We start from the raw sequence: 25,942 nt of genomic DNA on the forward strand, positions 1-25,942 counted from the left end.
GAACATGTGGGACTTGGCCCATGTTTGTGGGCTGTGGTTCCAATGTGGTTTAATTATGAGATCCTTTGTGGTGTTCCTTTAAACTTCCTGGCTTATCTGGTCCTCTAGTAGCTCCCACTATTCTTAGTGGTACTGCCATGGGTGTGAATGCATTTCCCTTAGTCTGGCTGTTTGGCATATCTCAGCCTAGGGAAAAGTGTGGTGTGAGTTTCCTACTGGTACACCCACTCTCATAGTGTTTCTGGGTCAGGTAGGAGATTCTTGGGGCTGCAGGGACATGAATACTTGTCAGACTGAGGCCCTTGCTATAATTGGGTACCTTGTTCACTTCCTCGACTGAGTGTACCTTGGAAGGAAATGAAACTCTGGATCCTTCTGAGACAAAAAGCTTCCCAGACAAGTTTACTTGAGATGACCGAGTCCCTTTTACAGGTTCCACCTGCACACTTCGATGTTTCTAGGCAGGGTAGAAGAGTTTAGATACTAGGAGCATTCCTGGGCCAGGTCACCTGTTATATTTTGTCTCCTCTACTAGCTCTACTTACCTGATTTTTTATCTTTAAGTGCATAAGAAAAGTTTCAGGCCTGGTGGTCAAGAAGAGTATCTCCCTCTTTTTTTCATTTCTGCCCATTTCTTGCAGGGCTCCCAATTAGTGCCCCTCTCTGATGGTGTTAATCTCCCCTAATGTTGTCAGAGGCATTTCTATTTGGGAAAGAATGTCGATTTGCCTGTATTCTGTTGCTAGGTTAGGGCTCAGGAAGTTGCTGGGTCTGGGTGACCTTTCACTGTTGGGTAGGGGGACACAAGATGCCCTGCCACCACTGTGCTATCTCTTCAGTACTAGCTTCATGAAGCTGCTGTGTGTTTTTTTTACCACCTTTCAGAGTTCTCCTTTGCTTATGTCTTGCACCATTTCCAGAGTGTATAGTTGTTCTCAGTGTATAGTTGTCCTCAGATTTAGGGAAAAACAAATCTGCATTGTCTTTTGCAAACCAGAAATCTCCCAATGACTCTTTAGAATATACTAATATTATTTAAATATTAATAAAAGTAACTTTATAAAAGAGTGATTGCATGATTTACTTTGAAGTAAATAAGTAATTTAAAAATTATTTTAGCTTAGGCCTGTTTTAAAACCTTAGTACTTTTTTTTAAAGTCCACACAATTTTCTGTAACTTCTCCATTGCTTTCTCAGATTAAGATGTGTCTGATCACTTATTTAAATAGTAACAGCAGGTATTATCTTAACAAGACCCATGCAGAGTAACAGTGTTTTCTCCTTTGACAGTTAAAAACCGAGCCAGGGAGAGGTTCACTGAATTATGGAAAGTGTGAGCCTAGATAGTGCTGTCAGGAAACTGAAACTCAAGTTTATATCTATCTAGCTATCCTAGTTCATTTTCTGTGGCTATAACTACTTGACTCATGGCTCTAGAGGTTGGGAGGTTCAAGAGCATGGTATTGGCCTCTGGTGAGGCTCTTCCTGCTGCATTATGACATAGTGAGTGGCAACATGTGGTGAAATAGAGCAAGTAGGCCTCAGAGAGCTTGCTTGTATAACAAAGCCATTCCCGTGATAGTGACATTTATCTATTCATGAGGGCAGAGACCTCATTAATCTATTAATCTGTTTATGAAGGCAGAGGGATTAAGTTTCCAGAAAGCACATGAAGTTTTCAGGGACACATAAGGCATAGCACTTGGTTAATAAATGTTTTGTTCCTTACATTTAAATTTCATAGCTTTAGACAAAGTCTTCTAAAAACCTGTACAAATATATTTTTAAAAATTTACCTGGAAATCATCAATATGCATGAGACTAAAAAAATAAATGAATCTATTTCAATGGGAGTTTGAGATTATGAAACATGGTTTAATGTCAGACTTTTATTGCCTTAAATCTAAGTTTCTCCATTTACTATCAATAAACCTTAAATAAGCTACTTAATCTTTTTGAGTTTCAGTTTTCCTACTTCTAAGTTGAAGTTAATATATACCTCATCATGTCATTTTTGTGGTTAGCTGGAAAAACATTGCAAAACCAACTTGAGTTATTCCTGACACAACAAAGAGAGTCAATAATGATACACAATTTATATTATTATTATTGATATGATGGTGATAATTATAATAATGATAAAGAAGAAAAAGGAAGATAGAAAAGATTTTTCAAAATATTGAGGCATAGAAATAAAACATTCTAGCTTCACAAATCAACTAGAACAAATTTTCTTCATGTGGATAGGAGATATGAGAAATTGAAATATATGATGAGAAAAGGTATAGGTTATAATAAATAAACCAAGAAGAAATAAAAATAGTTTTATAGATTTAAATCAAAAATTTCTCATCAGCATTCACTTTCTGTATAAATGCAGAAAAGGGAAAAGAGAATATCAGAAATTCAAGGAGAACAAAAAAAGTTTGAATTTAACACATTCAAAATATTCACAAAATTATAGCAACTAGTTATAGGCTAAGAATGAATCACCGGTTCGACTTTACAGTTGTGGAAACTTCCTGAATATCTTACTAAGTAAAGTTCTACAAGAAAGACAGTAACCATCATTTTGGAATAGCTGAAGTATTTAAACAATATTTTCATTAAATAATAAGCTAATATTTAAATGCTGATGGCAAATGTAAATGGGGATCTGCGGCTGCTGCCAGAGATCACATGCAAATGTCCAGTACATGACACATACAAGAAATTAAATGGAATATTAGAAATAATTTGACCTAATACAGTTATTTTACTGATGAATAAACTGAGGCTAAAAGTGTATATGATGAAAAATGTGACATTTCTCACTGAAAAAATTCCTGAGGAAAAAGAAAAAGAAAACAAAGAAAAGCACTCTATTTTTGGAATCAGATTTACTTATAATAAGAATTACAGAAGACCATTTGTGGAAGTAGTAACACAGATGTACCAATTACGGTTATACACGTATCTTGAAAGTAGACTATAAGTAAATTTTCTTTATATAAGATAGATTTTCCCCAGGCACTTCAACATAAAACAAACAAAAACACTTTGCAGTGCAAATAATTATTTTATAATGTAATACGTTTTAAATTTTCTCTTTTAAAATTTTACTATTTGTAATTATTCATCAAACAATCATGTACTGACACATGCAATAGATACATGTTGGACACGGAACATATACCAAAATGTATGGTCCTTCCTAACAAGTAATTTAACAACTAGTGAAAGAAACAGGTACACCATTAGCCTGTAACATATAACCCTTATACCATTTCCATAAGAAAAACAGAAACAAATGCTAAGATGTTGCTGGGTGCATAGTTATTTAAAAAGACTTAAGACTTTCCAGAGGAGTGGGTGCCCAAGTATGGCATAAAGAATAAGTACAGATTTGGTGGTGAAGATGGAAGAAGAGAAAATTGTTCAAACATAAGCAAAGCACAGAAGTATGGAAGTAAGTTGTGTCAATAACCTAATAATTGGGGTGGGATTGTAGGGACTCAAGGTTCATGGGACTAGAAGGCCATTGATATCAGAAATAATGCTAAAACCTTAGGTTAGAACTAGTAGTTTAAGCTGGTTGATGCATCTTTAAGAGTTAATATTTATTCTAAGCATAAGGAGAAGCCACCAATGGTTTATGAGCAAGAAACAGCAATCAGATTTTTGGTTTTGGTAGACAGGTGACAGCTACATAATGGATTGGATGAATGGGCAGAATTCAAGACAAGAGTTCATTTGGAAGTCAGAATAAGTCAGAAAGGATCAAAAAAATGTTAAGTATCTAAATTCAAATAGTTATTGTGAAAATAAAAGAGAATGGGTGGTGAATGACAGTAAAAGGATACATTCAATGAAAGAGAATATTTGCAAATTATACATCTGTTAAGGGACTTGTATCAAAAATATAAAAATACCACTTCAAATGCAATAATAAAAAGATAACCCAATTAAAATAAGAAAAATATTTATTTAGAGAAGATATGTAAATTACTGATGAACACATGTAAAAATATGTCATATTAATTAGCCCTTATAGAAACAGAAATCGAAACAATAATGAAAGGATACTTTACAGACCTAAGGATGACTATAATCACAAAGAGGTAATAAGTTTTGGTGAAGATGTGATGAATCTGGTATCCTCATACACTGCTGGTAGGAAATAAAAATGGCACAGCTCTTTTATAAAAAGTTGGCAGTTATTCGAAACATTAGACATGGAATTACCATGTGACCCAGTAATTTCAATCTTAGGTATATATCCGAGAGAAATAAAGGCAGATGTCTACACAAACACTTGGACATGAATGTTTATAAAACATCATTCATAAAGTCAAAAAGTATAATAAACAATCCAATTATCTATCAATTGATGAATGGGTAAACAAAAGTGGTCTATATGTTCATACAATACAATATCATTTACCTAAAAATGAAGGAAGTATTGATATGTGCTATTACATGAAAAAACATTGAAAAATAATGTTACATGGAAGAAGCAAGTAAAAAAAAAAAAGACTAAGTATTACATGACACCACTTACATAAATTGTCCAGAAGAGTCAAATCTATAGAGACCTAAAGCAGATTAATTTGCCCAAGAAGAGGGAGACTTAGGCGGGAGTGGAGAATGAGTAATAATCAATACTGGTTTTGGGGAGATGATGAAACGTTCTAAAATTGACTGGGATGATAGTGGCATCACTCTGTAAACATACGTAAAACTTTTGTATTTTATACCTGAAGTGTATGAATTATACAATTCTTGAATTATTAATATATCTTGATAAAATTTGTAAACTGTGTTGATTAGAGTGATATTTTACAGTTAAAATTGGCAGAATTTAATAACATAATCTTAGAGTGTTAATAAATAAGGTTGTTAATAAAATTTAATCTTCTGATTAATCTGTGTAACTGTGGACATGGCATTGCTACTATCTATAATTTTTAAAAATCAGATAGAAGAAGGTGTTTGAGGAGATAAAAATTTTATTTCTGATATGTTGAGTAGAAGCTTTGGTTTCTTTAATCTTTCATCGCCATCCATGATACTAGTAATTTTGAAGAGGTCCTGGAAAACTGGATATTCACATGAAGAAGAATAAAACTAGAAACTTCTCTTCCACCATGTACAAATATCAACTCAATGTAGATTAAATACTAAATATAAGACCTAAAACTATGAAACTACTAGAAGGAAACATAGGGGAAACACTTTATAATGTTGGTCTAGGCAAGGAATTTTTGGATAAAAACTCAAAAGCCCAGGCAACAAAAGTTAAAGAGAAAAATGGAATTACATCAAACTAAAAAACTACTGCACAACAAGAGAAACGATCAACAGAGTGAAGAGGCAACTATAGAATGAGAGAAAGTATTTCCATCCTAAAACTATACATCTGACAAGAGGCTAATATTCAGAAAATATAAGACTCGAATAGACATTTTTCAAAAGAAGATATACAAATAGGCAACGAGCATATATAAAAATGGTCAGCATCATCAATTATCAGGGAAAGGCAAGTCAAAACCCCAATGATATGACTTTATCCTATTTAGAATGGCTATTACCAAAAGACAAAAAAATAACAAATGCTGGCATGGATGTGGAGGAGTGGGATTCTCTATCCACAACTGATGAGATGTACATTAGTACAAAGATTAGGGAGAACAATATGGAGGGTCCTCAAAAAATTAAAATTAGAACTATCTTAAGTTATTTATTTTCATTTTAATCCCATTGGTTCATTGCTTGATTTACATTTTAAAAAATGTGTTGGTATTTTTAATGTCCTCAAATTCTCCTTATCATTGTGAATGTTGCATGTGTATTTGAAAAACGTATATTCTTCTCTTGTTGTTTGAAGTGTTCCAGAATTAGATCATATTGATTGATAGTATTATTCAAGTTATTTTTTACTAATTGTCCATCTACTTTTTTTATCAATTAATGAGTGAAATGTAACTGTAATTTTTGATTTCTCTATTTTTAAATCTTATCCTGTCAGTTTTGCTTCTTATATTTTAAAACTCTGTTTTTCAAGTAGATACAAATTTAGAATCACTATGTGTTATTTGTGAATTAAACCCTGTATTATCATGCACTTTCTCTCTTTATACCTGATAATAGCTTTCATTTTAAACCTACTTTGTTGTTAATATAACCATGCCACTTTAAATAATTGATGTTTACGTAGAACATATTTTGCCATCCTTTTTTAAATCCAATCTGTGTCTTGATGTTTAAATTGAGTTTCACATGACATATATATTTGGGTGGGTCTTGCTTGACTTATTAGATATGTTGCTTTAAATATTTTTAAATGATAATTCTGGAGCAGATTTTGTCATCCTCAGCACCAGTGACATACTTTGTTTAGACTATTTGGATTTTGTTATAAGGAACCTGTCCTCTACATTGTAAGATGTGTAACAGCATACATTGACTCTAAACCTGCTTGGGTTTCACTTAACTCTTTGGGTCTCTGTTTTTTGTTTGTGTGTTTGTTTCTTAGGAAATCTGGAAAATTGTTGGCCTTATTCCTCTATACATTTTTCTTCATTCTTTCTCTCTACTCCTTCTTGAATCCCAATTACATATATGTTATTTTGTTTGCTGTGCTTTTGTGGCTGTTGGATGTTTTGTTACATAATACTTTTCTCAATCTTTTTTCCTTTTAGTGAATTATCAATGTAGATAATTTCTACAGCTCTATTTATAAGTTTCCTGATTTTCCTTAAGTGTTTCTGTCAGCTGATAAGTCTTTTGATGGGATATGTTATTTCTGATATGGTGGGGTTTTTTTCATATAATTTTTATTTGGTAATTTCTTATAATTTCCACGTCTGCTAGATTTTCCATTTATTCATTAATATCTTCCAGATTTTTTACCATATGTTTTAAAATATCGTTTATAGTTATTTAAAATTCCTATCTGATATATCCAATATTTCCTCATTTGTGAGACTTTTTATTGTTTGATTTATCTGACAGTAAATTCCATTTTCAGTGTGTTTCAAAATGTTTAATTAAGTATTAATTATTATGAAAGAATAGTACAGGCTGAAAGAACTAATATTTACACCAGAAATGGACATGATTCTTTTTCTGGCAGCCACTAATGTACTGGGTTGAGTCAATTAGCATGTTTCTGAGATTGATTTTTGTTGTTGTTGCTATAGTCACCGTCAGTGCAGCAGAGACTTCGATTTCACTCAATGCTGATAAATTATTCTTAATATTCATGCTCTAAGCTTTCAACAGTCTCTGAGTTTGCAATACATAGGCAAAATGTAGTTGCTTATTAGGTGTGTTACTTGATTGAAGGCTTATGTCAATGTTCGTGGGGGCTGGGATTGGAGCGGGGTTCTCCATTCTCTTGGCTCAGCCTCAGTCACCGACAGACTCCTGTTTCTGGGCCTTGGGAGTGGAGATTTTTCTGTCTGCATCCCTGACCCTTTTCCTCATAAGCAGCTAACTCTTTCTTTTGTCTGTTTTGCGAATTGAGCAGGAGATAGCTTCCTGCCCATCCCTATAGTAATAAACCTCTAAGATTTCCTGGAGCCGTGAAGCAGGTGCCTTATTCAGACATAACCCGAGTTAAGCAATTTAAAGCAATTCCCCCCATTTAAACAATGTATACTTTAGGCCCTCAACACTGGCCTTCTCTCTCTTATTTAACCTGTCTCACCTAGTCTGGTTATTTGAGTATGAACTCCTGCTACAAGTAAACTTATGCCACTGTGAAATTTTATTAGGTAAGAGCTGCCGTACGTAACACCTTCCTATCATTAAAGACATATATGTTAAAGGATAGAGTTTGATAATACTGTTACTACTAGTTGTCTAGTATTAAAAAATCCTAAATTCTAGTTACACCCAAGTCTTTATGAATCATTGGATAAGTCACTTAATTTCTTTGAACAGTGTTTCCTCTTTTGAATTTAATTCAAATAAAATCATGTACACTTTTGTGTAAGTCACTCTATTGATTCAAAAATGATTGAAATGCAATATTTTCCTCAAAGGAGTTTTTACTGCGACCTCAGAAATATTCAGTCAATATCTAACGTCCCTCTATGGTCAAAACTTATCAGATTTAACATACTAGTGTTAAAGGAAAAAAAAAACTTAGATTATAAATAAATAAAATCATTTAACCACACTAGATAATATTTGAAGTTAATAATAAAATATTGTTCAATTCGATCTGACAGTTCTATTGATTTTAGTTTACACTAGGAATTTGATTTATGCTTTCTCTCTTTTAATTAATAGAATCTGTTTATCTGAAGATTCAGTCACCCCAAAGCCTCCTGTTTATTCCTTTTCAGATAAATGGAAATATTGTTTCAATGATGCTAGGTTTGACAAGTAAAAGAAACTCTAAAAGTTAATTTGGAACACAGTACTTTCAGAAGTTAGATGCTGCCACACTCAATCCCTTATGGGAGGGAGCACATGAGTGGATGGGTGTGGGAACTGGAGCGAACCAATGTTGGAACCAGCTGGTCAGTCCTCTCTGGCTGAACCAGGTTCTGTGTGGACTCTGCAGCAGCTTCCAAGCATATTATAATACTCTTTTAGCTCTGACATCTTGAAGGCGGTGTCTGCGACCCCTGGAGCCCTGGAGGGTTTGTGTTACAATCTAAAAAAATGCTAAAAGCTCTTTTAGCATTTGCTGTTCGTGGACAGTTAAGTGTTAACCAGCTCAGTGGAGGGTCAGGATAATAGTCTTTTAAACCCTGCCCTCTTGGAACCTGAGTTCTTGTCCAGTGTCCAGGAAGAATAAGGTCACACAAACAACTTGAAATGCTGTAAATGTGGAGGACTTTTTTTACTGAGTCATGAAAGTGGCTCTCAGTAGGAAAGGGAGCTGGAAAAGATGTGGAGTGGAAAGATAATCTTTCCCTGGAGTCTGGCTGTCTCCTACCAAACTTCTCTCTGATTATCATCTCACATCCAGCTGCTCCTTCTCACCTCTACATTCAGACACTTCTCTCTTCTGTATGTGTATTTGCTGAGTCTGGGGCTTGGGGTTCTTATAGTCCCAGTTTAAGGAGTGGGGCAGGCCAAAAGGCAACATTCAGATGGGAAAACAGGGATAGTTCTCACTTTGGGCTGAGGCTTAAGGGTGGAGCCCTCATGAAGGACTATGCCCTCTTCCACCCAGTATTTCTCTGCCTCCTGTCCATATTATTATTATATCTATTTCACAGAAATGGTCACATCTCAATTCTCCTTTATTATTAATATGTTTGGCATAGTGTCTTACTCTGTTGCTGTTGCCCAGGCTGGAATGAAGTGGCACAATCACAGCTCACCGCAGCCTCTACCATCTGAGCTCAAGTGGTCTTCCGATCTCAGCCTCCTGAGTAGCTGGGACTATAGGCACATGTCATCACACCTGGTTATTTATTTACTTTTTGTATAGATAAGGTCTCACCATGTTGCCCTGGCTGCCAGGATAGTCTCAAACTGCTGGACTCAAGAGATCTTCCTACTTTGGCCTCAAAAGTTTTGGGATTACGTGCATGAGCCACCATGCCAGGCCAATTCTCATTTTAGTTTGAAAGAAAATAGAAAGTGTAATAAATTACCTAAGTTTATTATTTTTCAACTTTTGTTATATTATATTTTTATTAGTACAGTTTGTCTTAAGATGTCACAGCGAAGACTACTAGTCTGGTTAAATGCTTATAATTACTCATGATGCCTTGAAATGTGATAATTCATATTAGTTAAGTAAATGGCATTCTATTTCATCAAAAAATTATTTTCAATGAGTATGCATTGATAATGAAATAAGCTATACAGTATAATCTTAGTTTATTATAAGATGATTTGTCTGTGTATATGAATGTGCATTTGAGAGAGGATGTATGTATGTGTATCTACACATCTATCTACATATTTTAACTTTGCTTAGTGTTGTGAGTTATTTTTTCAGCCTCCCAGAGGTTTTCTTCCTTCCGTCACCAGCTAATTCTGACTGACATAAACGGAGTTTCCTATCTTCCAATTCAATTCTGACACTAACTACCTGGTCATAATCAGACTCCAAAGGTTTAAGGGCTCAGTCCCACATGACTGCTCTCATGTCAGACATCAGTCACATGTCCAAGCCATCTACATTTCTAAACAGCTGACTGTAAATCAGGAGTTCCCAAGACTCCCTGCTCAGTTTTGATAATGTGTTAGAGCAACTCACAGAACTCCAGAAGGTACTTTACTTATGTGTACCAGTTTATAATAAAGAATCAAAATGAAGTCAAATAAAGAGGGATATGGAGTGAGGTGCAGATGGGTCCTGAATATAGAAGCCTCTGTGCCTGTGAAGCTGGTATGCACTACCTTCCTGACACATGGAAGATGTCAACTTGGAAGCTTTTTAAACCCTGCTATTTAGGGATTTCTATGGAGGCTTCATTATGTAGGCGTAACTGATTGAATCATTGGCCATTGGTGATTAATTCAATCTTGAGCCCCTGCTTCCCTCCCTGGGAGTTGGGGATGAGGCTGAAACTTCCAAGCTTCTAGTGAAGCTTTGGTCTTTGTGGTGATCAGCCCCCTTCCTAAAACTATCTCGGGGCCACACCACTAAGAATGCCTGATGGAATAAAAGATTCTACTTCTAGTCTTACTAGTCAAGGAATTCCAGGCATTTTAGGAGCTCAGTGCCAAGAACTGAGGACAAAGACCAAATATCACTCTATGAGATCATATTTTCTATATTGTTTTCTTAAAATTGTAGCATATGTATATTGCTTTTCTAAAAAGAAAAACATTTTAATTTATAAAATCTACTATTTAGCAAAATGCAGTCTTCATATAAAGTATGTGTACAGTAAATTTTAAGTGGGTAAATATTTGTTTGCTTCAATGAATGACTCGATCAAATTTTTTCTCCAGAAATGTTTAAAATATAACAGAAGGCCTTTAGTGTGAGTTGAATCAGGTTTCCATGGTCACTTATGTGGTATGATTTGAGGGCCACAAAACCACCACCTCCTCACTCACAGCTCACTCTTACCATCACCACTGTCCTTGCCACAGAGATTGAATTATCAGACAATACCCCCAATCTACATAGCATGGATTTATCTTTAAGTTAGTTTTCTGCATGGGGCTGCATGCAAGAGAAACAATGCTAAAATAAACCCTGAAAAGCTATATGGTCTGAACGTTCCTGTCTTCTCAAAACGTATGTGTTGAAATCCTAACTTCCACAATGATGGTATTAGACGTGTCCTTTAGTGGGTGGTTAGATCATGAGGACACAGGGCTCACGAAAGGGATTAAAGCACTTAAAAAATAGGCCCCAAGAAGCTTGTTTTTCACTTCCACCACGTGAAAACACAGCTAGAAGGTGCCATCTCTAAAGCACAGTGTGAACCCTCAGCAGACACCAAATCTTCTGGAGCCTTCATCTGAAACTTTCCAGCCTCCAGAACTGTCAGCAATAAAGTTGTTTATGATTCCCAATGTATGGTGTTTTGTTTTAAAAGCTCAAGTACACCAAGACAGAAAGCAGAGAAAGTTTGGACTTAAATCTTACAAATATCAAAAAAGATTTCATTATGTCTTGTCTTTAATCTCCTAAACTCTGAAAAATCTCTAAAATCAGGATTTGCTGACTTTTGTCTTGTAATCCTCTACTCTAGCTCTCATAGTTAACTTTTATTTATTTAGTAGCTTTATTTTTTCCAGTGAAAATCCATCTGGCCCCTTTTGAGTTTCTTCAGTATGGATCTACTCAACCTGGCAACCAAATTAACAAAACAAAATTCTGGATCAAGCAACAAAACATTTTTCTGTCTCTGAAGGCAGGGCAGGTGCTAAAGTGTTATTACTCAGATGTATTTCATTTTAGTTATTTTAACGATGATCTTTGGGTTAAGACAGAACAAGGCCCAATTAAGTTTAAATGTTTAGTTCACATTAAAATTTACATTTAAAAACTCACTAACTGCTTAATTTTGGTGACAACAAATGTAAGAAAGACACAATTTTTCCTTAAGAAACTTATAATCTGGTAAATAACAAAATGATGCAAACATACTGTAATATAGAGAAATTAAAGATCACAAACTGATGCCATCCATCAGTTTTATAGTTTATAAAACATATTTGTAAGATTACTTGGCCTTGTACTAAGTAGACCACTTATGGAAGAAAAAAAAAGGCAACATTTTTTTTTTTTTCCCAGAGAGATGAGACAAAGATTCAGAATGTAAGATGTTCTCTGAGGGCTCAAAAACTGAGAAACTGGAGGAGGGAGAGTAGTTCTGGATTGTTCTGTGTGCTTAGAAAGTCTGTGATGAAAAGAGGTAGAAGAAACGTTAGTGAGGTTAGTCCTGGTTAAGCCAAAACAGAGCAGACTTCGGATTCCAAGGTGATGTACCAAGGACAGAGGTCGATTAATGCAGGCTTTGGCTACCCTCAAGGTTAGTTGGGGGATAGTCGAGGATGAGAATAGAATTACTTTGAAACACTCAGATGTTTAGCTTCACGTGGTCAATGCAAATATTGCGTCATTTACGTTCACATCTCCTTAGCTTACGTTCAAGAAATTGGTAAGTTGGTTTAGATAATTCCAATAATACTAAGAAAAGTACAGGTCCCTCCACCTGTACTTAGACAGTGGAGGGACAATACAAATTAGAAAAACAAGGTTTTCTTTGCATGTGGTCTCTGTACAAAGCGATGTGTTTCAACTGTGGATTATGAGAATGTTTACTTGAAATCTGGGCCCAAATCATTGAGAGTGTTGAGAAAAAATTTCAACTCCAAGATTCGAAGCAGCTGGTACAGCTGTGAAGCCAAGTTTGTGGGGCTTATTAGGGCAGCAGCTGGGTGTGAACTGAACAGAAAAGATAATTCCAATGCACTGGAGGAAAGAATACCATGAAAAGCACTGCTAAATCTTCCCTTGGTGAAACAAGAAAATAACTTTAAAAATTACTAAGCGATCAGCACTTATATAATAATGTCATTTTAAGGCATTCTGAAAACTTCATGTTCTTCATCCCCCTCTCACAGATCATTGCCAAGTCAAATTTTCAGTTGCCTTTGATTTTTAAACTGGGCATCAGAGTGACTTAAGTAATATTTCAATTTCTTGGAAAATTTAATTTGAAATATGAAAAACAAATAAAGTCCAACTCTACAGCATAACCTTTAGGAAAAATAAATTAGGGAATTTGACATTTCCTATGTGTTCCTACATTTGACCTGAGGGCAAAGTGCTGAAAATGGACTCTGGGAGATGGAAGCAGAAAGTCTGTGATAAAGATGGATGGAAGTTTACCTGGGTTCAGTGATCTCTCTAAATGTTCTATTGCAGGATATTTCTGCCTTAGGCTAATTATCAGAGGATTCTGGAATTTTTTTCTTTTAAATATTGCCCTGTGATGTTAAAAATACATCAGATCATGAATGAATAAAACCAAGGAGTATATGGTATAAAGGCTGCGTTGATCTTATTAATTATCTACAGCAAATAAAACTTGGTTATTGTCTCACACCTCCCTTTCCTAAATCCTCTATCTATTTCTCCTATAATACTATATCTCACCTCTTTTCCAACTGTCATGACTCTTATTCTTGAAAAAAGTAGATGGTTATGAAACTATGAATTTAATTCTTTCAAAGTACTAATACAATTCAACACAGATTTGTATTTGTATACGTGCCTTCATCATATTGAGGTGTATGAGCAGGTTCATTATTTTTGTGAGAAGCTGATGTTTGTGTATTTGAGGAATAATTGTATGTTGCATCTGGGCATGACAAAGCTTCTAAATATTAGCTAATAACTCAAGGCAGAAGTGTACATCTTGGTCAGGGTAGTGAAAGAGGAGATTCATTCAGGACCCAGAAAGATCTTATGTCCTAATGGCATGTACACAGATGTGTTAGGCAAACTACCCACACAAATATTACTGAAGGCAGAATAACTGTATTTAGTAAGTATATATTATGAGATGTATTTGGTAGTGAAATTACATTCTGAGATGAAAGATATGTACCAGAAATTAGGTTGTGGAATGTTAATAAAAATTGTACTATGCTTGGAAATTGGCAAAAGAGGTCACTGGGCATCCTTTCAGTGGAGTGATGAGTTTTGTCTGGTAGACTTTTGGAAGAATACTTGATTAAGTAGAAGTGTACACTTTTTGTTGGCTTTCTAGTAGTTAAACTACCTTACAAATTTTTGGGATAAAAACAAACTTACAGAAAAATCGTAGTAATGAAAATGTTCATTGCGTACAATAATGCAAATGAATTTTGTCAAGATACACTTGATTTCTACCCTGTAGAAAAGATAATGCCAAATGTTACAGATTTTGTGCCATGTAGAATCTATTTTGCCTCTATTATTTAGTTTATTTTATTACTTCTGACTGCCTATTCATACCTCTGACCTTCATAATCTCCTTTAAACTTTTAATATCTTCCAGATTCCCATGTAATTTAGTTTGCTAAGGCTGTTATAACAAAGTATCACAGATTGAGTGGTTTAAACTCAATATATAGAAATCCAATACGAAAATGTATTGTTGTACAGCTCTGGAGCCTAAAATTCCAGGACCAAGGTATCAGAAAAGTCGATTTATTTTGAAACCTCACTCCTTGGCTCAAACCATGGCATCCTTCTCCCTGTGTCTCCTTGTGGTTTTTCATCTGTGTCTCTCTGTCCTAATCATCTCTTTTTTTAAGGGCACTGGTCACATTGGATTAGAATTCACCCTATGACTTCAGCTTACCTTAAATTACTCCTTTAAAAACCCTATCTCCAAGTACAGTCACATTCAAAAGTGCTAGCTGTTAGGCCTTCAACATGAATTTTGGGGAACAAAACTCAGCCTATGACACCATTATTACTTAATAGACTGAAGAAAATCTCTGAAAGGAGCTCATTGATATTTTTGCATGGGAGTTACTTTCATTTTTCTTCTTTGAATATTTTAATTTAGCAAGAGAAATGGTAAGGAACATGCTAGATCTTGTAAAGTCAAGTTCTATCTCTCGACTCCAGAAAAGCAGGCTTTGCCCTAGTAGGAAATGTATGTGGTTTTAAACCATTTTGCTCATTGCCTATGTTTGGGCTCAACATATGTTGCTAACATTAATTTTCTTGATACACAGTAGTCTGGATTGGATAGAATCCCAGAACAACCAGAAATCTTCAAAAAGATTGTAAAAATTGTTGCCAGGAGAACTATATGGAAAACAAGCTGACTCTGTGGTGCAATGGACAGTGCATTGGACTTCTAGCCCAGCCTGATGTGGAAAACAAATCCTCATGTTGGAAGGAAAACTTCAGTTACAAATTACCTTCGATTCTTTCTCTTCTTAACCATTTGAAGAAAAGGGAGGCAGTAAAGGGAAGAAAATCTGATATGTGTTTTGATAACAGTTTAGCTCTCTGTAGAATTCTATAATTGTCACTTTATATTATCTTTCTTTATTAAAGGTAGCTTTACTAAGGCCCACTGGGACCAATATTGGTTGGAATGGCTGCTAACTTTCTCCAGGAAATGAAGCTGATTTTAGAGGGCTGATGGTATAATAGGAAGAGGACAGAAAAGTAAGCACAGGTGTTGAGCTTACTAGGCTCAGCTCCAAGGCTGAATGAGCGAGTGAGCTTCATTCTAAGGACACACAGCTTGAAAAACATCTACATTTCTTGTCGTATATATTGTCCTTTTGTTGAAGACTTGGGATTTAGTTCTGCTCACATTAAAGATCAGTATTTAAAAATTATTATGCTTAATTATTTATTGAGTGTAAACAGCAGAAAAGATAATATTTGGGAAATTTCCTACAGATGTCTCAAAAATGTTTAACGCTGATAAAAGAAACAAAAGAAAATAAAAAGTCTTAATCTTAAACAGTTACAACTTTCTGAACTGGTCTTAAAGTTTCCAATAACAGCATACCAAACTATTGGCAAGTTGATGCCAAATCTAAGAGTTTAAAAACTTTTAAATGGAATACATTTTGCCTATAAATTTAAGTTGGGGAATTCCTCCACATATAATCTCAAGTTAACTTGCAATCTATCAGTCAAGCAATCGCCAAGTATGGATTTACTTTGCAATGAACCAAGTGACTCACTTGCACTCTCATTTACTCTCTCTCTCAGCCTCAATTTATGTATGAGGTAACAGCAAGGACAAAATCTCTCATACAGGATTATTATAAAGATTCGATATATTAACCTGGCCTGTAAAAGTACTCAATAAATGGCATATTTTCTACATAAATAAATATATACATTTTATTGTGGATAGTCAGGGCATAGAAAGATATTGGAGTACTGGGCTTCAATTTTTATTTCCTGAAGGTAACTTAGGCGTTGGTTTACATGATTGGGGTTGGCATACATGACAGGAGTCACAGAAATATGTTAGAAAGACTACTGAATTCTGATAATTCAGATAAAGGTTATGAAGCCCTAACTTAAGGCAGTAAAGGGAGGATAGAAGAACAAATCATATCTATGAGAGATGTTAAGAATCTAAAATTTTCCAAACTTGACCACAGAATGGTAGAGTAGGTGGAGAGAAGAGAGAAGTCAAAGATATGTTCACATTTCTGGAATGTAAGATGGGGAATAGCAACAATTCATAGGTTTTTAATAATCTGACTTTCCACTAACTCTTTGACCTCTTTTTCTAGCATAAAACATACAGCAAAAATATTTTATAAAAATATAAACTAAAATATATCGCTAATCTCCTTAAATCTCTCCAATGTGTTCCATGGGTTTTAAGATAAAATCCAAACCCCAAAATACATAATAGGATTGCGGTGACTGTGCTCATGCCTCTGAGATTAGGTTATGCCGCGCTCCTCCTCATTTTTCACGCCCAAGCCGTACAGCCTTATTTTCACTTCTAAAACACAGTTAGCACTTTTTAAACTCAGGCTTCCCCAGCTGCTAACCCTCCGCCTAGACCAACTCTTCTCCATCGGACATTTGACTTCATGTTAAATATCATCTCCTCAGAAAAGACTTCCCTGGCCAAATAATCTAATGTGGAACTATAATTTCTTTTTTATCATAGCATTATATCCATTTTTCTGGAGATAATCTCTTATAGCATGTTAAAATACCCTTTTTACTTATTTATATTTAAAATATTTTATATATAAAAATTTAAATATTTTACATATAAACATATTTAATTTATTATATACCACTTACAAAGATTTTCAACAGCATGAATCCAGAGACTCTGTCACTTTGTTTTAGCCACTGTATGTCTATCACCTATCAAAACACCTGGCATATAGAAGGCAGGTTATATATATTTATCTCTATGAAAGAGTGTGCACACTCTAGTAGCACACATAGAAATTTGGCCTGACAGATGTTACAGAACTTTGTTGTGGTTGATGGGAAGATATAGTAATAAAATTAGCCTGTTGTCATGGATTCTGCAAATTATTCTCAGTATTTTTTTTTTGACTTTTGACATTGCAAAGACAGCACTAACATTAAAAGGATGAAATAAGAAGAGGAATTAGACAAAATCTGTGAATCCTTTATCTGCTACATAGAGTAAGAAACAAAGGAGACTTCTAAGGAAATATAAATCACCAAGGATGAAACATCAAGAACGTTGAATAGCTAGGCGTGGTGGCTCATGCAGGTAATCCCAGCACCTTGGGAGGCCAAGGTGGGCAGATCACTTGAGGTCAGGAGTTTGAAACTAGCCCAGTGAACATGGTGAAACCCCACCTTTCCTAAAAATACAAAATTAGATGGGCGTGGTGGCACACACCTCTAATCCCAGTACTCGGGAGCCTGAGGCAGGGAAATCGCTTAAACCCAGGAGGTGGAGGCTGCAGTGAGCCAAGATTGTCCCACTCTAGCCTAGGTGATAGAGCCAGACCCAAGCCTGGGTGATAGAGTGAGACTCTGTCTCAAAAAAACAAAAAAAGAATGTAGACTAGATTGAGAAGTCAAATCAATTAAAGGCATAGCCAAGGGATAGAAGATACTAGATATTTATATTAATCCCAGAGGGATTTTACCAGACTAAATATTTGAGAGAATTCATATCCAATTCTCTTCTCCGAGGTCGATTGGATCTTCAGAGTAGATGTGTGTACCTTTGTATGTGTTTGTGTGTGTGAGTATGTGTGTATTTATGGTAAGTAAACAGAAAAAGATAGCAGGAAAAAAAAAAGTGCCAGTGTAGCATTTTACTTTTTAAACTACAAAGGCCTGCTGTTCTGAAACTAATCCAATGAAAGCAACAGCCTTTAATGCTGTCCTAAGTGTCCTGGGTGATAAAAAACCAGCAATACTTAATCACTCTATATATGGGTGAACTTTGATGCTCTTAGATCACTTGAGGAAGACATAACATGTCCATCTTTTTAAAAATAAGTGTGTTATAATTTTAATGATCTGACATATGAAAGTATTGTCTTTAAAATTATTCCATTATAGACTGCATATTTCTAAAAATAAAAAAAACCTTGATTGTGGAGCTCTTCAGCTAAAAATGTAAAGAAATTTACACATGGGTTTTAATATAAAAATTTAGACACTTAAATGGACACTCAATCCATCTCAATGCAGTGCCCTCTTAAACTACATAATTACAACTACTCTTCTACTGCCATCTGCCATGAAGACGGTATTCACTGGAAAAGAACCAGATGTGGTAAGCAAATTAACATGTGCACCATTGTCAAATGCTGCTCTTCCAAAGTGTGTCAGTAACATGGCAATTAATGCCTGTGAACAGCTGTTTTTTAAGAGTATGGAAAGTGATTACTTTGCCTTATAAATGGACAACTCCACAGATGTTTCAGGTTGTGCTCATTCATTGGCATTTGTAAGATACATTTTGGAAACACTGTGAATGAAAGCATGCTGTTTTGTAAAACTTTGCTAGATGATACAACAAGAAAAGAAAACTTTCTGAAATATTTCAAGTGACAATACAGATTTTAGGGTGAGCAAGATATGGTCCGCAGTTCTTCATCTGGATTTAAGCAAATCAATGATTAGAAACACAAAGAGCTTTCCCTTGCCTACTGCTAGCTGGATATATTGTGCTATCCACCGCAATTATGTAAACAATCATTTCTTTGGAAAGATGTGAAATAAAAACAACATCACTTGTCAAATCTCTTCTTTATGCAAATCTTCAATGGCAGTGACGAAAGAATTTTAAACGGGCTAATAAAAATGTGTTCAAGTGTTACCATTCATTCTTGATCAAAAAAATCAAACCTGGCAGACTGGATAGTAATCTAATGATGTTTACAAGGTTATCTTCATGGAATATCTTTTCCTTTTTTCTGACTTTTTGGATGGTATTAACATTTTGGATACAAAAAGACATGCATCCCATCCTTATTGCCGACAAAATTAAAGCTGCTGTAGAATCTGGGGGTTAGGAAATTAAATTAAAAGGCAATATTTGGTTTATTTTCTGCCAAATTAAAATACAAACACAACCAGATTTATTATTCAATAATCATTTTTATGGAAAGTGGAAAATATTATTATAAGAAAACAGAGTTGACTTTCTCAAAGTGATTATTATATTTTTTCCTTCCAGAATTATTTAATCATTGTGAAAGTTATTTTTTCTTATGTATATTTAATTATGAATTATTTATTCTTTATCAAAATAAAATGTAAGCTTTATTATTACCCCTATCACACAGTTCCATTTGCCTATTGACCCTATTCCAGAAACCTCAGAAAATGTGTACAGATCACATATAGTGCTGCAAGAAAACAATTTCGATTAACTGCTTCACATTGTGAGGAATTATTACAGTTGTGGTAGTTTATCACAATAAATTCACACCCATGATTGTGAACTAAAGAAAGAAGACTTCAAGGTAAAATCAAAGAGGAATATATTCTATTTTTCAATTAACCAAAACAACCAGGCTTCATAGAGACAATATTAGTTACTTTCAATCAAGAATTTATAAGGTAATACATTTGGAGATAGCAAGGGAAGAAGCAGCAGATTTAGGTCAGGACTGGTGGCTCACCCCTGTAATCCTAGCACTTTGGGAGGCTGAGGTGGGTGGATCAGTTTAGGTTAGGAGAGCAAGACCATCCTGGCCAACATGGTGAAACCTCATCTCTATAAAAATACAAATATTAGCTGGGCATGGTGGTGGGTGCCTGTAATTCCAGCTACTGAGGAGGCTGAGGCAGGAGAATTACTGCAACCAGGGAGTCAGAAGGTACAGTGAGCTGACATTACACCACTGCACTCCAGCCTGGAGACAGAGCAAGTCTCAGCCGAAAGAAAGAAAGAAGAAAGAAAGAAAGAAAGAAAGAAAGAAAGAAAGAAAGAAAGAAAGAAAGAAAGAAAGAAAGAAAGAAAGAAAGAAAGAAAGAGATTTAACACTATCTAAGATGAACCTAAACCCTAGTTTTCTGTTCTTGCCTCTCAGTGTAACACCTACACTTTCCTAGCCACTCTATAATTTTAGCTGTTTTCTGTTAGAATTCTAGTTGGAAAACAAAACAAAAAAAGCCCATGATAAATCCCTCGTATGGTTTAGATCTGTGTCCTTGTTCAAATATCATGTTGAATTCTAATCCCTAATGTTGGAGATGGGGCCTGTAAAAGGTGATTAAATCATGGGGGTGGTTTCTCATGAATGGCTTAGCACCATCCCCTTGGTACTACCCTTATGATAAGTGAATTCTCATGAGATCTGGTTGTTCTCATGATCTGTGTTGCATCTCCCTCCTTTCTATCTCCCTTCTATTCTCACCATGTGACATGCCTGCTCCCCCTTCACTTTCTGCCATGATTGTAAGTTTCTTGAGGCCTCCCCAAGAGTCAAGAAGATACCAGCATCATGCTTCCTGTACAGCCTGCAAAAGTGTGAGCTAATTAACCCTCTTTTCTTTATAAATTACTCAGTCTCATGTATTTCTTTATAGCAACACGAGATCAAACTAATACAATTATTTTGGTCTTTTATGTCTCTGAAGGAAGAAATAGATATCGATTGAAAAATGTAAAATAAAGCATTTGAGGTTAAACATATCTAAATTATTTATTTGCATTAGTATAAGTAGAACAACTAAAATTTTTATTTATATATTTTATTACTTTTCTTTATTTCCATGATAAAATAATAGAGACCAGATTAGCATTCCACTTTAAACAATTAAAACACAAAATATATGAAACGATGGAAATTGGACAATAAACATAATGCATAAGTAATCCCTGAAGGAAGAAAAATTAGAAGATGGCAAGCCCTTTGATGGTCCCAAAGTACCACAAACAGAGCATTTCCAAAAATGACAATTGAAAGACACTGTTCAGATTTCAAAGAGGGCAAGGTAGGTAGAATTAGCAGGGTGGAGTGCCATAGAGAATAGAGCTGAAGAAAGAGAGACAGGGGAGAGAAAAGGAGAGAGAGAGAGAGAAGAGAGAAAGAGAGAGAAAAGGAAAGAGAGAGAGAAGCTTCTCTCTGGAATTATGGAGATATTTCCTTTTAAGTTTCCACCTGAGTAATGATCAACACAAGGATATGTGGGCAATACTGATGCTGGGAAAAGAACCCCTCAAAATGAGCCAATAGAACCACCTTCAGAGTTCACATAGGAACAGGAGCAGTTAGTTCCCATCAGACACAATGAAAAAGTCTTCTGATCCATGTGATATTGAGTAGAATTCTCAGAAAAATATTGCCTCAGTAATGAGCACATGATAAAAGTAGACTAAACTGATCTTGGTCCACCTAGCATAGCAACCCTCAAAAGAATCAAATCGTATCCAACTAATTTAACTGTATTCATAAAAATATTTAAAGGAATACAAAAGCTGTGCACCAAAGCACAAAATTCACAGTTACTGGCATAAAACAAAATTGCTCAGCATGCATAATAGTCAGGCAAATAAAACCCATAATGAGCAAAAAAAAAAAAACCCGATTGACAGAGACATAACAACAGAAGATATGAATATGAGAATAATGCACAAAGAAATTAAAACTACAATTATAAATATATATTGTATTTGCAATAAGATAGAGGAATTATGAGTATAAAAATGAGAAGCATGTGTGATATAAACATGGTCCCAATCAAACTTCTAAAATTACAAAATTTAGCGTCTGAAATGAAAAATACATTGAATGGAATTAAGAGGAAATTATATGTAGCAAGAAAAGATTAGTAAAATTGAAGACATAGCAACCAAAGTTATACAAAGGTGAAACACAGAAAATATAATTTACAAGTTTACATACTAATGTATGATGTTAATATTAGAGGAAAGTGGATGTGGGGTATATACTCTCCATACTATTTTTACAACTTTTTGTAAATTTAGAACTATTCTAAAATATAAAGTCTATTTTAAAAGTTGAACAGAGAATCAGTGTGAGCCAAGGGACAATATCAAACAGACTATATTAATGTATTTAGAGTCACAGGAAAGGGGATAAAATGAAAAATTATATTTAAAATGGTCAAATATTTTCAAGTTTGATTAAGTTATAAAACTCCATATTCAAAAAGCTCTTCAAAGCCCAAGTGGAGAAACATGAAGAAAACCACTCCAAGTCATAGCATAATTAAATTGCTTAAATAGTCTATGATCCATGTGACAAGAAGCAACTTCTTTAAGCCTTCTCATTTTCTGCACATTATTTTATAAACTTGCCTCTGAGTTTTCTAGACTCAAATTTTGCCACACCACCATGTTACCGTCTAGCTATTTTGTACTGCTAGAATTCTGCAGAAAACGTTGTGGTCTCATATGCTTACTTCTGCATTAAATGATTTTTCTGTTTTTGTGCAGTCCAGGGCAACCTATTTGTTCTTAAGCATTCTGTTTAGATGTCACCTCTTCTTCAAAGTCTTCGTTGAGTTCCTTCTATGTGCTGTGTAGGTTTCAGAATGTGCTTCTCGAATGAACGAATGAATGAAAAGACAAATGGATAAATAATAGTAATTGAGACAAAGTTAATTGCTGCATCTAAGTCAGTTCATTGGTACAAACTCCTTCCTCTTGGAATTCTCTTGAGAAATCTAAGTCTTTGCAGTAGTAGGTGACCATCCATTTTGGTTTATGGTGTAATAGGAAAAGATGAATTATTATGGAGAATACCTAGCCTTCTCAGGCTTTTGCCACTCAGGGTTTCAGCTCTCTGATGGATAACGGTTGAGAATGAACACATTTTCTTACAGTTCTTTCCATTCTGCAGAGGAATCTATATACAGACATAGTCATGTGCAGGTAGGTTTCTGCATCCATGAAGACCTTGATATCAATATGTAGCCAGGTCTCATTGTTATTATGGTTATGGCAATTTAGACTTCATGTTAAAAACAATAATAAAATTATTGTTAAGTAATCATCATAATAATTATTTGTTTTATAAGCAATGTTGTTCTAGGGACCAAGGCCATGACTGAGATGAGGCAAGTGAGATTCAAAATTTAAGGAGGTACCGATATCTCTGCAATGAAGGTAAGTATATTTTAAAGCAATGTTCTTTTTAAAATAAAAACTAATTAAAAAAACTATGATGAACAAAATATCAAAGTTTTAAGTAAAGATAGACTCACTATGAATGATTTCTTTTTTGTTATTGCCAGCAGTCTCCAATACAACTTGGTGTGATGCTTTTACTGATTTTGCTTCAGAATTACGGATTGACAAAAAACAAACTGTGCCAACAGACATCACCTGAAAACCCATTTTAAAAGATATTCATGATCTAGTTGTGGGAGTTACCATATCCTCTGACATAATCTTTTTTTTTTTTTTTGTAGTATAAAGGTGCAAACAAATTTTATGCCAGAGTCAGTGTCCACTGTAAGATCAGAGTTGTATAGAATATATAAAGATCACAGAGGATATAGGCTCTTGTTTTGTTCTGAGTTTCCTTAAGAAAACAGTGATCTCTCTGGACCACAATTTTCTGACCTTTCAAACAATTAGAAATAAATACACTGCAAAAAAACAAAAACAAAAACAAACTCTTCCTATGTTTACCTCAGAGGGTTAATGTTCCTTGTAAAACATAAAATAAAACAATTTTATGTTGCCTGACTTTTATTAATGTCAACTACAAGTGTTCTCTGATTCAAGGTTAAGACTGATTTGCCAGGAGAAGTTCTGAACTTAGCTAGCTCAATGATCGTAGAGCAATACTTGCAGAAATATAGCTCTGCTTGGCTGTGTGTAAGCCAAAAATGTTTGACAGCAAGATACTTAGGCAACTTCAGAGCAGCATGTCGAATGGAGCAAGAAGGAGTACTGTAGATTCAAACTTACACACCCCTTTGAGCCATATGGCACAGCTGTGGAGTGTGAAATATGTCAGACCAACAGAAGGGGCCATTGAATCAGAATTGCATTGATTGATCTTGAGCAAACACACCAGGAATCTTGCAACAGGAACAAATAATACAGGTTGTGCTCAGCTTGATCATGTTACTAATTAATCATTGACTTTCCAATGCCACCTTATAGTTTACAAAATGCTTTCACAAACAACTCCTTTGAGTCTCATAGCAAGCTTGTGAAGAATGTGAGCATTGATATCACAGCTACATGGAGAAAACTGAGACCTAAGTAGATTTATTCAATTTCATATAGTGAGTAAGAATTGGAGCTAGTTCCTAAAGCCATTTGGCTCCAAATTAAGTAATTTTTCTATTCTATAGTCTTTTGTCCATTTCACTGCCATATGCAGAGTGAAAAAAACACCAAATTACACTTTTCTTTTCTCAATGACATTAGTACACATATATGTTGATGATGTTTTGCCTTTATATTTTTACTTGTATTTTTTATTATTTTGAACAATCTCTTACAGAAAAGTTTTAAGTATTAAAAAAATCATTTTTCCTTTACCATTTTAAAAAGTGGCTGTCATGTGTTTCCTCACCCCCAGAAACTTCGGCGTGTGGGTTTTAGAACAAGATTATGTTTTCGACAGATCGCAATAATACAACCATCAAAATTAACACTGACATATTACTACCATTTACTCCTCAAAGTTGAGTTCAAGCTGCCTTCTCAGTTTTACCAATTTTTCCTAAAGTGTTTCTTATGGCAAAAGAATTCAGCTTGGAATTGTATGATGCATTAATCTCTTTAATTTTCTTTATTCTAAAATGATTTGTCAGTCTTTCCTTGGCTTTCTTACATTGGCACCTTCATTGATAGAGGCCAGATATTTTATGGAATGTTTCTCAATTTGAATTTGTCTGATGTTTACTTACATTAGATTCAGGTTGTTCATCTCGGACAGAAATATCACAGAAGTAATATTGTATTCTGCTCATTGCATCTTATTAGGTTGCCTTAGATCTCAATTCGTCACACTTATGGTAATGTTAACTTTGATCACTTGTTTAAAGTGGTGTCTACCATGCTTCTTCACCATGCCGACACTGAATTTATTCATTTATTTTTGTACATCACTGCAAATTGTGGTTTCCGTTTTTTTAATAAGCTGTTACCCATTAACGCCCCTCATTATTTCTTTTGATGCTAAAAGTGCCACATATTTGGACAGTGTAATTCCTTTACACTGCCTTCTGTGTTCTTTTGGCATCTTTCTTCATCATTGGAGCCTTTTTCTGTTTCCTGGCGTAATATGATATTTTAGGCTAATTTTGTCCTTTCCTGCCCAACCTCTAAAATCAAACTTTTCTGCAGAGATTTCTAGTTCTTTTTAGATGAGAATGAAATTTAGAAATCAAGATGTGGGTTCGAGGTATGCTTATTACTATTGGGATGTCCCTGCTTCCAGGATTTGTCAATGGAAAAACCTGCAAAGCACATACACGGAATGTATTTCATTTTTATGTATTTCTGTGATTTTAGATTTAAAATCCTGAGTTAGCATTTTTATGTATTTCTCCATTTTTGCATTAAAAATCAGAATTTTCACCAATTTAGAA

The sequence above is a fragment of the Callithrix jacchus genome, chromosome 6 (genome assembly GCF_049354715.1).
Source record: "Callithrix jacchus isolate 240 chromosome 6, calJac240_pri, whole genome shotgun sequence".
NCBI lineage: Eukaryota > Metazoa > Chordata > Mammalia > Primates > Cebidae > Callithrix > Callithrix jacchus.